The sequence below is a fragment of the Eschrichtius robustus genome, chromosome 2, assembly GCF_028021215.1.
Source record: "Eschrichtius robustus isolate mEscRob2 chromosome 2, mEscRob2.pri, whole genome shotgun sequence".
NCBI classification, from domain to species: domain Eukaryota; kingdom Metazoa; phylum Chordata; class Mammalia; order Artiodactyla; family Eschrichtiidae; genus Eschrichtius; species Eschrichtius robustus.
This window is the reverse complement of record NC_090825.1, coordinates 19,310,789-19,326,090: the sequence shown is the minus strand read 5'-3', so window position 1 is coordinate 19,326,090 and position 15,302 is coordinate 19,310,789.

Sequence of the window (15,302 nt, the reverse complement as noted above, 5' to 3'; positions counted from 1 at the left end):
TAGCTCTAGTATTCATACTTCAAATTGGATATTTTGAAATGAATAGCCCTGGCAAATGCATTCAATAGCCACAGGCCCTATACAAAATTCCCACTCTATGTAATTACCAATGAGGTTAACAATGCAGTCTATATACAAATTCATTTAATAAAAAGACATTTGGGACCTATGGGAAAGATGGCAGTATAAAAACTAGCCATATGTATGTAATATGCATTATATATTATGTATTTATGTACTGTATCATGTATTTAGTGAAAAAAATCTTCATATAGGTGGGCCCGAGTAATTCAAACCCATATTGTTCAAGGATCAACTCTATAATAAAATTATGTTTTTCAAATCACTAAGGCTGTGCAGAGTTTATGGTGCCATTAAAAAATAATGTAGATTCCATCAACAGTAGCAAGTATGCATTTATAAAGAAAGCATTTAAAACAGAAATTATAAATCAAGTTAACCATCAGCAAAATCACCTTTATAATGATATAGCATCATAAAGTTAATATTCTGAAATCATAAACTGATTTTATCAGGAAAAGGAAAGTTGTAATTAAAACCAATGAGAAGAAACACTATCTTTCTCCTTTAATTATGGGCAAATTTGCTTAAGTGTGAAATTTATTTCCTTAATTTGAGAGGATATATAAGTTCAATATTAAGTATAGCATGCATTTGGAAATGATTTTTTAGAGGGAAATACATAATGAACTATTTTGTTTTATATGTGTATTTAACAGAAATAAAATAAACTATTAGGATAATATAAAATGTGTTGTACACATAAGAGGGAAAGTGTATTAATACAACATAGACCATTCTATCTATAATGTATATTAAATAGACAAATTTTAATGTATATTATATAAACATTAACATGCATCTAGTTGATACTGTATTTTTCAGTAAAACCTGTGCCGGTCAGAAAGTGACTGATAGAAGTAAAGACAAGAAGAGGCTGAAGTGACCTTAAATTCTTGCTGTCTCACAACTGAGCTGAGTCCAGACAGAGCTGGATTCCAACCAACTAGAACATAAGCCTTGGAGGCTGATCCCTTCCATACTTCCATGTAGTGGGCGTAGGGTGACCCGCGGTCTAGTTAGAGCTAGTCAAGGCTAAGTTCGAGGGAGAAATTTCCAAGGAGCATTTAGACTCCATACAGAAGAACAATGGGAAGGATGTGGGCTCTGAATAAAAGGGAAATGATCCTGAGTAGGTCAGAAGGGAGCATTCCCGGTTGTTGCAGAGTTGATACTTAGCTTGCTGCCATGGTCCTAATCAGGAACAATGAACTGTTGCTGAATATCCTTTCTTACTTGCCCCTATAAGCATCACCACTTGGAAGGAAGACTTCACTGGCAAAAGAAGTACTTCTCTTGGGGTAATTATAAGATGCCTTTGGGATGTGGATCTCCAGAGACTGGACCTTTCTCCTTGCTACGGTTGCTAAGTAGACTTCCTCAGCTTGTCTCAAGAAAATAGAACCGAGGGCCAATATGTACCACAAAGTTTGTGCTGAAATTTTAAGATCTATCTTAGTCATTAATTTTTTAACAGTAGCAAGTAAAATAAAACCTGAAGATGAGAGTGCTGATAGAAGTGAGAGAAGGTGTAGATCTCAGCTTCAGACAGATGGTGGGTAAAGGACAGACACCAAACTCGACTTGGTTGAATTCAGATATTATCAGAGTGTGCATGTATGTAGGGAAGAGACCACTTTTATTTTCTTATGTATCTCTGTACTTTTTAACTGGAAGTAACAAATATGATTTAATTTTAGAGTTTAAGAACTCAAAGTAAAAGAGAGAGAATGATAGTTCTCACAAACAATAGAACTAAAATAAAATTGAAACTCATTAAACTTGAAAAATTGGATAATCTTTATCCCTTTTGGGCAGTATTTGATCTAAAACTGGAAGACTATGCATTCAATTAATGATGAAACATAGTTTAAACTAATATATAAATTGTGTTGGTTTGTGCCTCAGCAGCAAAGTGTAGCCAGAGATTTAATAATAAGTTTAGTTCCCTTGCTGAGATATTCCTTTGCTCCAATAACATGTGTCTATTGTCTGCCTTTCGTATATTCAATTTATGCACAGATTCTCAGGAAATGTATGTAAAAATTAATGGGCCGCTTATAATCATCAGTATGCTCTCCACGGTAATATTCACAAAATCAGCAAATTATCAAGTATGTTCATATCTATCCTTTTATACTTCTGCCTTGGAATAAGTTTCACAAAAATGATTCATTTGTATCCTCTGTACCAAGTATAAAGCTACTGTAGGTCACCCTATTAAACGTTCCCTTATCCAATTCTTTGCTCATCGTCTCTAAACATTAGGGAGATTTATTTCATGTATATTTTAGCTGAAAAGACTTGCTGGCTCACTGTACAATGTTCTTATAGATTAGAGCATCCCTTACGTGATATATTATGCAAAATTTTAAAAAAGAGACAGATCTTAAATAATTTTATGATTAAGTAAAAAAATCAGACTTTCCCATACATGATGCTTTTAAACTTTATAGTGGTTTACACTATCATAGCCGCATGCATGGCATTTTTCTGTTCTTCACTGTAAGATGTCTCATGAAGTTTTTTTATTTTTTCTTTTTCAATACAAACAGAAATGACAAGGCATGACAAGTTAGAATTCAGCCTATACTGTGAAAAGCTATCAACGTTGTCTCTCTCAAAGAGATACTATTTTTCTATTTTTTTCTTTTTCTTTTTTTTTTTTTTAATGGATGACCACAACAAAAGCAACAATGATTGCAATTACCAAACATGAAACACACTCATACTATGTCATAATATTGACATTCAGTCCAGTAATCCTCCACTGTAACAGCTCCTTTACTTTGCAGTGAAATTTGATTTGTATATTCTTTGCCTCTGAGTCCTTGTGGGATTTTTTTTTTTTTTTAAATTCAGACAGAAAGTCACAAAAATTATACTCATCCTCATCAGTTCACTCAGTCCCATGTAATTAATTTTTTTTTCATCTTGATCTTTTGTTAGCACTTTTATGAGTTCATCAGTTTTTCATTAGAGTTCTGAAAATGCTTATTCATTCAGTTCAGCAGTACAGTCAGTTATCAGAAACCTGTACATGTCAGAGTCTTTTCCATGAATTTCTTGAAGATGAAACCCTTTTATAGGAACATATTTGCAAAATCATCAGAGTACACCCAGAACTGTCTGTAAATGACAGAAGACTTAAAAATGACCACGGTTAAAGATTTGATGAAAGTTCATAATAATGCAGTTGACAAGAAAATTAGTTATTTCTGAGATATACATTTTAAAGTAATAACTAGGATTATTACTTATAACATTATACCAGAACATATAAGATTTTTAGAAATTTCATGTAATGTCTGAAACATTTATATTAACATATTTCCATACATATTTCCATACAAATATAAGATTTTTAGAAATTTCATGTAATGTCTGAAACATTTATATTAACATATTTCCATACAAATACAAGATTTTTAGAAATTTCATGTAATGTCTGAAACATTTATATTAACATATTTCCATACAAATAACCCAATGAAAGTTTAGTATTAGTTGTTTTGTTTGTTTTTTTATACTGCAGGTTCTTATTAGGCATCAATTTTATACACATCAGTGTATACATGTCCATCCCAATCGCCCAATTCAGCACACCACCATCCCCACCCCACCGCAGTTTTCCCCCCTTGGTGTCCATATGTCCATTCTCTACATCTGTGTCTCAACTTCTGCCCTGCAAACTGGCTCATCTGTACCATTTTTCTAGGTTCCACATACATGCATTAATATACGATATTTGTTTTTCTCTTTCTGACTTACTTCACTCTGTATGACAGTCTCTAGATCCATCCACGTCTCAACAAATGACTCAATTTCGTTCCTTTTTATGGCTGAGTAATAGTCCATTGTATATATGTACCACAACTTCTTTATCCATTCGTCTGCTGATGGGCATTTAGGTTGCTTCCATGACCTGGCTATTGTAAATAGTGCTGCAATGAACATTCGGGTGCATGTGTCTTTTTGAATTACGGTTTTCTCTGGGTATATGCCCAGTAGTGGGATTGCTGGGTCATATGGTAATTCTATTTTTAGTTTTTTAAGGAACCTCCATATTGTTCTCCATAGTGGCTGTATCAATTTACATTCCCACCAACAGTGCAAGAGGGTTCCCTTTTCTCCACACCCTCTCCAGCATTTGTTGTTTGTAGATTTTCTGATGATGCCCATTCTAACAGGAGTGAGGTGATACCTCATTGTAGTTTTGATTTGCATTTCTCTAATAATTAGTGATGTTGAGCATCTTTTCATGTGCTTCGTGGCCGTCTGTATGCCTTCTTTGGAGAAATGTCTATTTAGGTCTTCTGCCCATTTTTGGATTGGGGTGTTTGTTTCTTTGATATTGAGCTGAATGAGCTGTTTATATATTTTGGAGATTAATCCTTTGTCCGTTGATTCGTTTGCAAATATTTTCTCCCATTCTGAGGGTTGTCTTTTCGTCTTGTTTATGGTTTCCTTTGCTGTGCAAAAGCTTTGAAGTTTCATTAGGTCCCACTTGTTTATTTTTGTTTTTATTTCCATTACTCTAGGAGGTGGATCACAAAAGATCTTGCTGTGATTTATGTCAAAGAGTGTTCTTCCTATGTTTTCCTCTAAGAGTTTTATAGTGTCCAGTCTTATATTTAGGTCTCTAATCCATTTTGAGTTTATTTTTGTGTCTGGTGTTAGGGAGTATTCTAATTTCATTCTTTTACATGTAGCTGTCCAGTTTTCCCAGCACCACTTATTGAAGAGACTGTCTTTTCTCCATTGTATATCTTTGCCTCCTTTGTCATAGATTAATTGACCATAGGTGCGTGGGTTAATCTCTGGGCTTTCTATCTTGTTCCATTGATCTATGTTTCTGTTTTTGTGCCAGTACCATATTGTCTTGATTACTGTAGCTTTGTAGTACAGTCTGAAGTCAGGGGGTCTGATTCCTCCAGCTCCATTTTTTTGCCTCAAGACTGCTTTGGCTATTCGGGGTCTTTTGTGTCTCCATATAAATTTTAAGATGATTTGTTCTAGCTCCGTAAAAAATGCCATTGGTAATTTGATAGGGATTGCATTGAATCTGTAGATTGCTTTGGGTAGTATACTCATTTTCGCAATGTTGATTCTTCCAATCCAAGAACATGGTATATCTCTCCATCTGTTGGTATCATCTTTAATTTCTTTCATCAGTGTCTTATAGTTTTCTGCATACAGGTCTTTTGTCTCCCTAGGTAGGTTTATTCCTAGGTATTTTATTCCTTTTGTTGCAATGGTAAATGGGAGTGTTTCCATAATTTCTCTTTCAGATTTTTCATCATTAGTGTATAGGAATGCAAGAGATTTCTGTGCATTCATTTTGTATCCTGCAACTTTACCATATTCATTAATTAGCTCTAGCAGTTTTCTGGTGGCAGTTTTAGGATTCTCTATGTATAGTATCATGTCATCCGCAAACAGTGACAGTTTTACTTCTTCTTTTCCAATTTGTATTCCTTTTATTTCTTTTTCTTCTCTGATTGCCGTGGCTAGGACTTCCAGAACTATGTTGAATAATAGTGGTGAGAGTGGACATCCTTGTCTCGTTCCTGATCTTAGAGGAAATGCTTTCAGTTTTTCACCACTGAGAATGATGTTTGCTGTGGGTTTGTCATATATGGCCTTTATTATGTTGAGGTAGGTTCCCTCTATGCCCACTTTCTGGAGAGTTTTTATCAGAAATGGGTGTTGAATTTTGTCAAAAGCTTTTTCTGCATCTATTGAGATGATCATATGGTTTTTACTCTTCAATTTGTTAATATGGTGTATCACATTGATTGATTTGCGTATATTGAAGAATCCTTGCATCCCTGGGATAAATCCCACTTGATCGTGGTGTATGATCCTTTTAATGTGTTGTTGGATTCTGTTTGCTAGTATTTTGTTGAGGATTTTTGCATCTATATTCATCAGTGATATTGGTCTGTAATTTTCTTTTTTTGTAGTGTCTTTGTCTGGTTTTGGTATCAGGGTGATGGTGGCCTCATAGAATGAGTTTGGGAGTGTTCCTTCCTCTGCAATTTTTTGGAAGAGTTTGAGAAGGATGGGTGTTAGCTCTTCTCTAAATGTTTGATAGAATTCACCTGTGAAGCCATCGGGTCCTGGACTTTTGTTTGTTGGAAGATTTTTAATCACAGTTTCAATTTCATTACTTGTGATTGGTCTGTTCGTATTTTCTGTTTCTTCCTGATTCAGTCTTGGAAGGTTATACCTTTCTAAGAATTTGTCCATTTCTTCCAGGTTGTCCATTTTATTGGCATAAAGTTGCTTGTAGTAGTCTCTTAGGATGCTTTGTATTTCTGCGGTGTCTGTTGTAACTTCTCCTTTTTCATTTCTGATTTTATTGATTTGAGTCCTCTCCCTCTTTTTCTTGATGAGTCTGGCTAATGGCTTATCAATTTTGTTTATCTTCTCAAAGAACCAACTTTTAGTTTTATTGATCTTTGCTATTGTTTTCTTTGTTTCTATTTCATTTATTTCTGCTCTGATCTTTATGATTTCTTTCCTTCTGCTAACTTTGGGTTTTGTTTGTTCTTCTTTCTCTAGTTTCTTTAGGTGTAAGGTTAGATTGTTTACTTGAGATTTTTCTTGTTTCTTTAGGTAGGCTTGTATAGCTATAAACTTCCCTCTTAGGACCGCTTTTGCTGCATCCCATAGGTTTTGGGTCGTCGTGTTTTCATTGTCATTTGTCTCTAGGTATTTTTTGATTTCCTCTTTGATTTCTTCAGTGATCTCTTGGTTATTTAGTAACGTATTGTTTAGCCTCCATGTGTTTGTCTTTTTTACATTTTTTTCCCAGTAATTCATTTCTAATCTCATAGCGTTGTGGTCAGAAAAGATGCTTGATATGATTTCAATTTTCTTAAATTTACGGAGGCTTGACTTGTGACCCAAGATGTGAGCTATCCTGGAGAATGTTCCGTGTGCACTTGAGAAGAACGTGTAATCTGCTGTTTTTGGATGGAATGTCCTATATATATCAATTAAATCTATCTGGTCTATTGTGTCATTTAAAGCTTCTGTTTCCTTATTTATTTTCATTTTGGATGATCTGTCCATTGGTGTAAGTGAGGTGTTAAAGTCCCCCACTATTATTGTGTTACTGTCGATTTCCTCTTTTATAGCTGTTAGCAGTTGCCTTATGTATTGAGGTGCTCCTATGTTGGGTGCATATATATTTATAATTGTTATATCTTCTTCTTGGATTGACCCCTGGATCATTATGTTGTGTCCTTCCTTGTCTCTTGTAACATTCTTTATTTTAAAGTCTATTTTATCTGATATGAGTATAGCTACTCCAGCTTTCTTTTGATTTCCATTTGCATGGAATATCTTTTTCCATCCCCTCACTTTCAGTCTGTATGTGTCCCTAGGTCTAAAGTGGGTCTCTTGTAGACAGCATATATATGGGTCTTGTTTTTGTATCCATTCAGCCAGTCTATGTCTTTTGGTTGGGGCATTTAATCCATTCACGTTTAAGGTAATTATCGATATGTATGTTCCTATGACCATTTTCTTAATTGTTTTGGGTTTGTTTTTGTAGGTCCTTTTCTTCTCTTGTGTTTCCCACTTAGAGAAGTTCCTTTTGCATTTGTTGTAGAGCTGGTTTGGTGGTGCTGAATTCTCTTAGCTTTTACTTGTCTGTAAAGCTTTTGATTTCTCCATCAAATCTAAATGAGATCCTTGCCGGCTAGAGTAATCTTGGTTGTAGGTTCTTCCCTTTCATCACTTTAAGTATATCATGCCACTCCCTTCTGTCTTGCAGAGTTTCTGCTGAGAAATCAGCTGTTAACCTTATGGGAGTTCCCTTGTATGTTATTTGTCGTTTTTCCCTTGCTGCTTTCAATAATTTTTCTTTGTTTTTAATTTTTGCCACTTTGATTACTATGTGTCTCGGCGTGTTTCTCCTTGGGTTTATTCTGTATGGGACTCTCTGCGCTTCCTGGACTTGGGTGGCTATTTCCTTTCCCATGTTAGGGAAGTTTTCGACTATAATCTCTTCAAATATTTTCTCTGGTCCTTTCTCTCTCTCTTCTCCTTCTGGGACCCCTATAATGTGAATGTTGTTGTGTTTAATGTTGTCCCAGAGGTCTCTTAGGCTGTCTTCATTTCTTTTCATTCTTTTTTCTTTAGTCTGTTCTGCAGCAGTGAATTCCACCATTCTGTCTTCCAGGTCACTTATCCGTTCTTCTGCCTCAGTTATTCTGCTATTGATTCCTTCTAGTGTAGTTTTCATTTCAGTTATTGTATTGGTCATCTCTGTTTGTTTGTTCTTTAATTCTTCTAGGTCTTTGTTAATCATTTCTTGCATCTTCTCAATCTTTGCCTCCATTCTTATTCCAAGGTCCTGGATCATCTTCACTATCATTATTCTGAATTCTTTTTCTGGAAGGTTGCCTATCTCCACTTCATTTAGTTGTTTTTCTGGGGTTTTTTCTTGTTCCTTCATCTGGTACATAGCCCTCTGCCTTTTCATCTTCTCTATCTTTCTGTAACTGTGGTTTTTGGTCCACAGGCTGCAGGATTGTAGTTTTTCTTGCTTCTGCTGTCTGTCCTCTGGTGGTTGAGGCTATCTAAGAGGCTTGATGGGAGGCTCTGGTGGTGGGTAGAGCTGACTGTTGCTGTGGCGGTCAGAGCTCAGTAAAACCTTAATCCACTTGACTGTTGATGGGTGGGGCTGGGTTCCCTCCCTGTTGCTGTGGCGGTCAGAGCTCAGTAAAACCTTAATCCACTTGACTGTTGATGGGTGGGGCTGGGTTCCCTCACTGTTGGTTGTTTTGCCTGAGGCAACCCAACACTGGAGCCTACCCGTGCTCTTTGGTGGGGTTAATGGCAGACTCTGGGAGGGCTCACGCCAAGGAGAACTTCCCAGAACCTCTGCTGCCAGTGTCCTTATCCCCACAGTGAAACAGAGCCACCACTCGCCTTTGCAGGAGACCCCCCAACACCAGCAGGTAGGTCTGGTTCAGTCTCCCCCAGGGTCACTGCTCCTTCCCCTGGGTCCCGATGCACACATTACTTTGTGTGTGCCCTCCAAGAGTGGGGTCTCTGTTTCCCCCAGTCCTGTCAAAGTCCTGCAATCAATTCCCACTAGGCTTCAAAGTCTGATTCTCTAGGAATTCCTCCTCCCGTTGCCGGACCCCCAGGTTGGGAGGCCTGACGTGGGGCTCAGAACCTTAACTCCAGTGGGTGGACTTCTGTGGTATGAGTGTTCGCCAGTCTGTGAGTCACCCACCCAGCAGTTATGGGATTAGATTTTACTCTGATTGCGCCCCTCCTACAAACTCACTGTGGCTTCTCCTCTGTCCTTGGACGTGGGGTATCCTCCTTGGTGAAGTCCAGGGTCTTCCTGTCAATGACTGTCCAGCAGCCAGTTGTGATTCTGGTGCTCTCGCAAGAGGGAGTGAGAGCACATCCTTCTACTCCGCCACCTTGGTTAATCCCCCGGCTCTATTTTTTTTCTTTTCTGTACTTCTAACCAAGGTGTATCTTCATCTCTACTAATTCTCAGCCTATTTCTCTGCTTTTATTTCCTCTCCCCCCAACTTTGTTCAGTGGCTGGATTCTATTCACGAGGGCTTGTTCAACACAGAGGAAACATGTTGGCTTTCCACGTTATAGGAAAAGAAGGGATTCTCAGTTAATTGAGAGTGGTACGTGCCTATGTCCTGATTAAAATTATAGTTATTTACTTTCTTACTTTATGCCAGGCTTCATGCCAAGCACGTCACATATTACAGGATTGAATTTTATCAGCAGCATGATGAGGTAGTTTAATTATCGCTCTCGTTTTACCAATCAAGAAACTGAAGGCTGTAAAGTTAAATAAATGTGACAAAGTTTATAGTGGGACATAAACCCCCAGTGTGATACCTGAAGCTGGGTATGCTGGAGCTCTGGCTGATGTATCCTTTGAGGGAGCCCCTAGTACAGCCACTTTCTGCAGAGAGTGGGTGTAGGAGGTTTTATCTCCATCACATATAAACCTTGTTCTGGCCCAGGTCTGAGTTTGCAATATAAATTTTTTTATATTCAGTTACTAAAATACGAACTCTAAACATGATATATTGCTAACTCGCTGGCTTTCTTCATTCTTAATTCTGCTTCCTGATTGAATGAGAGAGAAACCACAACCAAATCAAGAGTAAGTGTATAGTAGAGATCATAAAATCAATCAGAGAAATATATTTATGAACTATAAGTTTTTAATAATCCTATTGTAAATCTACTCATAATGTCTAATTTTCCCCAAACATTGTCATGAAAGCATAAAAATAATAGTAAATATAGTTTGGCATGTGAATATATATCCTTTATTATAATTGTTTTCTTGATAGTAATTTCAATCTATGTTCAACTTTCAGAGCATGTTTTGTGATATGCTGTAATTAGCTTAAACTCATTTCAGGTAATTTCTTAAATTCATAATATATTACTAGTTTTCTATAAAAATCTCTTTTGATTTTTAGAAAATACTTTCTAAAATTTACTCCGCCTGCTCTTATCTACCTGGTGAGGTCTCAAACCAGAATATTAATTGGTCTAATCAACTATATTAAAACACTCCAGCTTTAAATTGAATGGAGCTTTGACACAGCTTTTGTGAATTTTAATATTTAAAGGTTTGGTGTAAGTCTCTCTTCCAGTACATTTTGTCATCTAAATTCTATGAGGTAGGTATTAGTATAAGGTGACAATATTGAGGTAAAGAACATAAAATTTCCTCATAGCTACATTGCTGATGAGCAAGAGACCGGTTATTCAAATCCAGAGAACCAAATGAGTGCCATGGAAAAAATTTATAAACAACAACAACAACAAAAACAGTGCAACAGGATACTTTCACTGTGATGTTTCTGCACCTCCTGAAGCTTGAACTAAGCTGTGTTCCATGTAAAGCCCCTTTATTCAGGCAAGAGTCAGGCCTGGGTGACCTATAATAAAACTTCACTGGACAAGCTGTCTTTGACCCACTCCTTCAGGTGAAAATTCACAGGTCCCTCCTCTTTTTTTATTACCTTCATATTGAATCTTACATATTTAACCTTCTGATAGTGATGGCAGGAGTGTGTGGCAAGACACACACTCTTACAATCAGGCAAACTAGAAAGCAAATGCACGAGTACCTTTCATTCATACTGTCTCTTTCAGTTCACCTCATATGAGTATGGCCCAGTGAAAGGAAGAAGCATGGGCAAAAGAAGATCAAGAAGAGTTATTGCTTTCCCCCACTGAAAAAAATGTGAAAAGAACTTTGCTGTACTTCAAATTCAACTTTAAATATCCTAATGGGAAGAGACAAGACCAGAGGAACAACTTGGTCAGGCAGGAGCGATGTTTAACGGAAAGAATACTGAGGAAGAGAGAGGAAACAGAACTGAGAAAAGAAGTAAAGACAAGAAATGAAGAAGCACTGATGCTGTCACAGGGAGGGGGACGAATGGCTGGCTAGGTGTGAAGTCAGGATGTTGGAAGTTGAAAGGATGCTTTCTTATCGGCTTTCCTGTAAGATCCAGCCTATCACCGCAGCAGCTTCCGGAACCGCCACACGGGGGCAGCACACAATAGTCAGTGTGCAGAGGGTCTCTGGGGCATGTCTGATTGGGTTCAAACTCTGGCTCTGAAATTTATTAGCTCTGCATCCTTCATAATTTGACTTCTTCCCTCTCTATCTCAACTTCCTTATATTAGAAATGATAACAGATAAAATTTAAGCAGGAGGCTTGTGGATCTAAATGAGGTAGAAGAGTTCCTGTCACATAACTGCCCAATAAATTTTAGCTCTTACTAATATAGTGCTAATCTTGCCTGTGCTAAATTCTTCTTCTTTATAAGAGTGATCTCTCTCTCTAAATCACTCCCAACCTCTCTCTTCTCTGCTCCATCTACACTCATATGACAAGAACGAATTAAAAACCCAGCTCCCCTGAAATGATATATCCCCTATTCTTTGACTGCTTCCTCATTTTCCACCTGAAACTTTCTTGAACACCTGCTCCTGCATAGTAAACCTCTTCCAATCCCCTCTGAGAATATCCGTTTTTCATCCCCTTGCCTTGTTAACTGTACTCTGCATGGAGCTTTATTCTTCATTGCACCTTTACTACCATCAATAAATTCCACCCTTTATTCAACATCTCAATCAATACTGGCAGTTGATGAAAATATGTATTAGTTACCTATTGACGCATTAACAAACTGCCCCAAATGTAGCAACTTAAAAATGCACACATGCATTGATATCTCACAGTTTCTGTGGGCCTAGTTTACGTGGGTCCTCTGGTTCAGAGTCTCTTCCAAGACTGTTAGCAAAATGTCAGCCGGGGCTGCATTCACCTTAAGGCTCAACTAGGAAAAGATCGGTTTTCAGGTTCACACAGTTGTCGGCAGAATTGAGTTCCTTTTGGGTGTGAGACTGAGAGCCTCAGTTTCTAGCCAGCTGTTGTCCAGAGGTCACCCTTAGCTCCTTGTGACTGGACCTCCTCGGCACTGCACCCCGCTCCATTAAAGCCAAGAGTGGATCTACCAGCCAGATGGAGGTTACAATGTTCCTGAATCCCCTCTTTCAGGGAGACCCTCTGATTGTCCAAAACAGACAAAAGTAATTGGAATTATCACATTATTTTATAGCTATTTGACTTGCTTGTTTTACCCCGTGGCCTGCATGACACCTGAGTCTGTGTCTTCATCTTTTTAATGTCTGCAGCTCAGTGGTGACCACAGCATAATGACTAAAATATAGGTTTAGTCAATCCAGGAATGAAATCTATAGATATATAGCCACTTCGTTTTTGATGGGGGAGAAGTTCTTTCCTCTCATATAGAATAAATTCCCTTCAGCACACAGAAAAAGTAATCTTACTATTGTGCAGGCAGCAGATGTATATAGCAATAGAAACAAAATAGAACAGTCATGGATATAGTGACAAAGAACGGCTTTGAGGTTACACTAGAGAAACCTTGAAGTGTAATTTCAAGGGCATCTAAATAAATGTGTTGGGGTAGAAAAGATAATATCAACAGACACCATCATTCAGGAAATCACTACAATTCAGTGTCCACCCAGAACTTCTACACAGTTGGGCTGTTGGTAATAATGAGAACTGTCCTGGCACACAAAACATGCTTATTAAATTCTTTAAAAAATATATTGTGAAATATTGCTGTTCAATAGGTATGGGGAACAGGGACTCAACATGGAAAAACCACATTGTGGGCATATACAGAGAAAACAAGAATGTGACTTTTTTCCCCTCTGAACCATATTTCTGAACAAGTGTCAACCTTTATAAATTGTCTTTTAATGGAATTGTAACAGTGAATCAATTTATATAATTTTCCATAGAATCCCTTCAGTGGAATTACCAGCTCCTATAGGAAAATAAGAGTAGCAATCACAATGTATTGGATTTAACTATCAGTATTTATAACATAAAACTTTAGAGTTCAAGCTGAATGTCACAATTAAAGTTCAAAATTATTCATATCTGAATAGAGTTTTGTACTGTACAAAGAAATAAAATGATCAAGTTGGCTCAAAGACAGTTTTGAATTCTTACATAATTAAATATGAAAGGCTGTACTTTTCTGAACTATCTTGACTTTTCTGTGTTCTCAGAACATCTTTTCCCTGGCCCCCATGTGGAAAATTCCACTTGGCCCTGAGTTAAAGCTGAGTGACTGGGAAATAATATCCAGTACTTTTCCCGGGTAATATTGTAGGCGTCCTATTTTCTGACTCACACCGTGTGTGTTGCCTTTGAAAATGCACACGCTTGAGACTTTGCTGGGGTCTCCTGTCTCAGATTTTCTACGATTGTGCCTCAGAGTAGCTCCACACACTTGAAGTCTTATAAATACCCCTCATTGCTTATTCTCTTTGAAGCAGTTTCTTCAGAAGCTGCCTTCCTGTTGCATTTCAGACAAAAAGGGAAGCATTTTATTTCTTCTGCAGCCATTTTTTATCTTAACAAATAACTGAGTTTATTTTATCTAGGATTAAAATGTAAAATTCAAGGGGTTTTTTTCTTCTTCATACAAGAAAAGGGCTATGTGCCTTCTTTTTAGAGGTTAATTTTAAAATACAAATTAGTATGAAGCAAAAAAAACCAAACAAACAAACCCAGATTTTATTACTAATCTGTTTAGGAATGAGTTTTTAATACCAGACAATTAGAAAATGTGAATTTTTTTCAAATGTTTTTTCAAAGTTTGAATTCTTCAGGGACATTACCACAATAGCACATTTTCCAATGGTCTGCAGAACTGTGTTTTTATTTATTTTTGATCATGTGCTTAAAAAACGAAATCAATTCTTTCTCATTTTGCACCTGGTTTTCATATAGTGAATAATACAACCATCCTTCTAGAGTGAAATATAGTAATGCAGTTTATAGTTTCTCCAGAAATAGCATGTTAGTCAATCAAACACAAGGAATGTGAAATGCTTCTTCACTAAATAAATCAGAGTTGCAGCTAAGAGTTTCAATAATCTCTTAGGGATTAAATAAAATTTACAGGTAACATCAGCATTTTAAATACTATTGCTTATCGTTCAGTTGTACAATCTAGATAGACATCAGTTTGACTAAAAATTATTTCATCTAGATTTTAGAATTTAAGAGGAATATTTTTTAAAAGAAGGAAGAATTGTCATGTTGGTTCTTTTATGGGCGGAACAAGAGAAGCAATACAATTTGCTTCTGTTAATCAGATAAACAGAAATTTAAAAATTCAAATAATATGTAAAATCTGTGCTTAACTCCATTTTGATACAGAAATGTGGCGTTCAACAGCAAAATGTGCTCAAAGTGTACTTGGGGGGATCAATTTTATACTGCATTTAAGTCTAAGAAAAATTATGGTAAATTTTCAGTAACCTAATCATTAAACAGAAATTATTACTAAATGTAGTAAGACAGCATATGTATTTATTATATTTATGATAGTATTTACCACATTTTGATCGTTTCTAACTTCCTGGGTTGCTTCTCCCCACGACCCTCCACTTCTCTCTCTTCCTCCTCCCTCTCAATCACACACACACACACACACACACACACACACACACACACACGCGCTGTAATCAAAGAAGTTTTCTTTGTATAATAGGTTCTTGCAGTGTTTTCTTTAGTGACTCTTTTAGTTTAGGTGCTACTGACCTCACAGAAATTTTATGGAGTATTTATTCTAAACAGTTG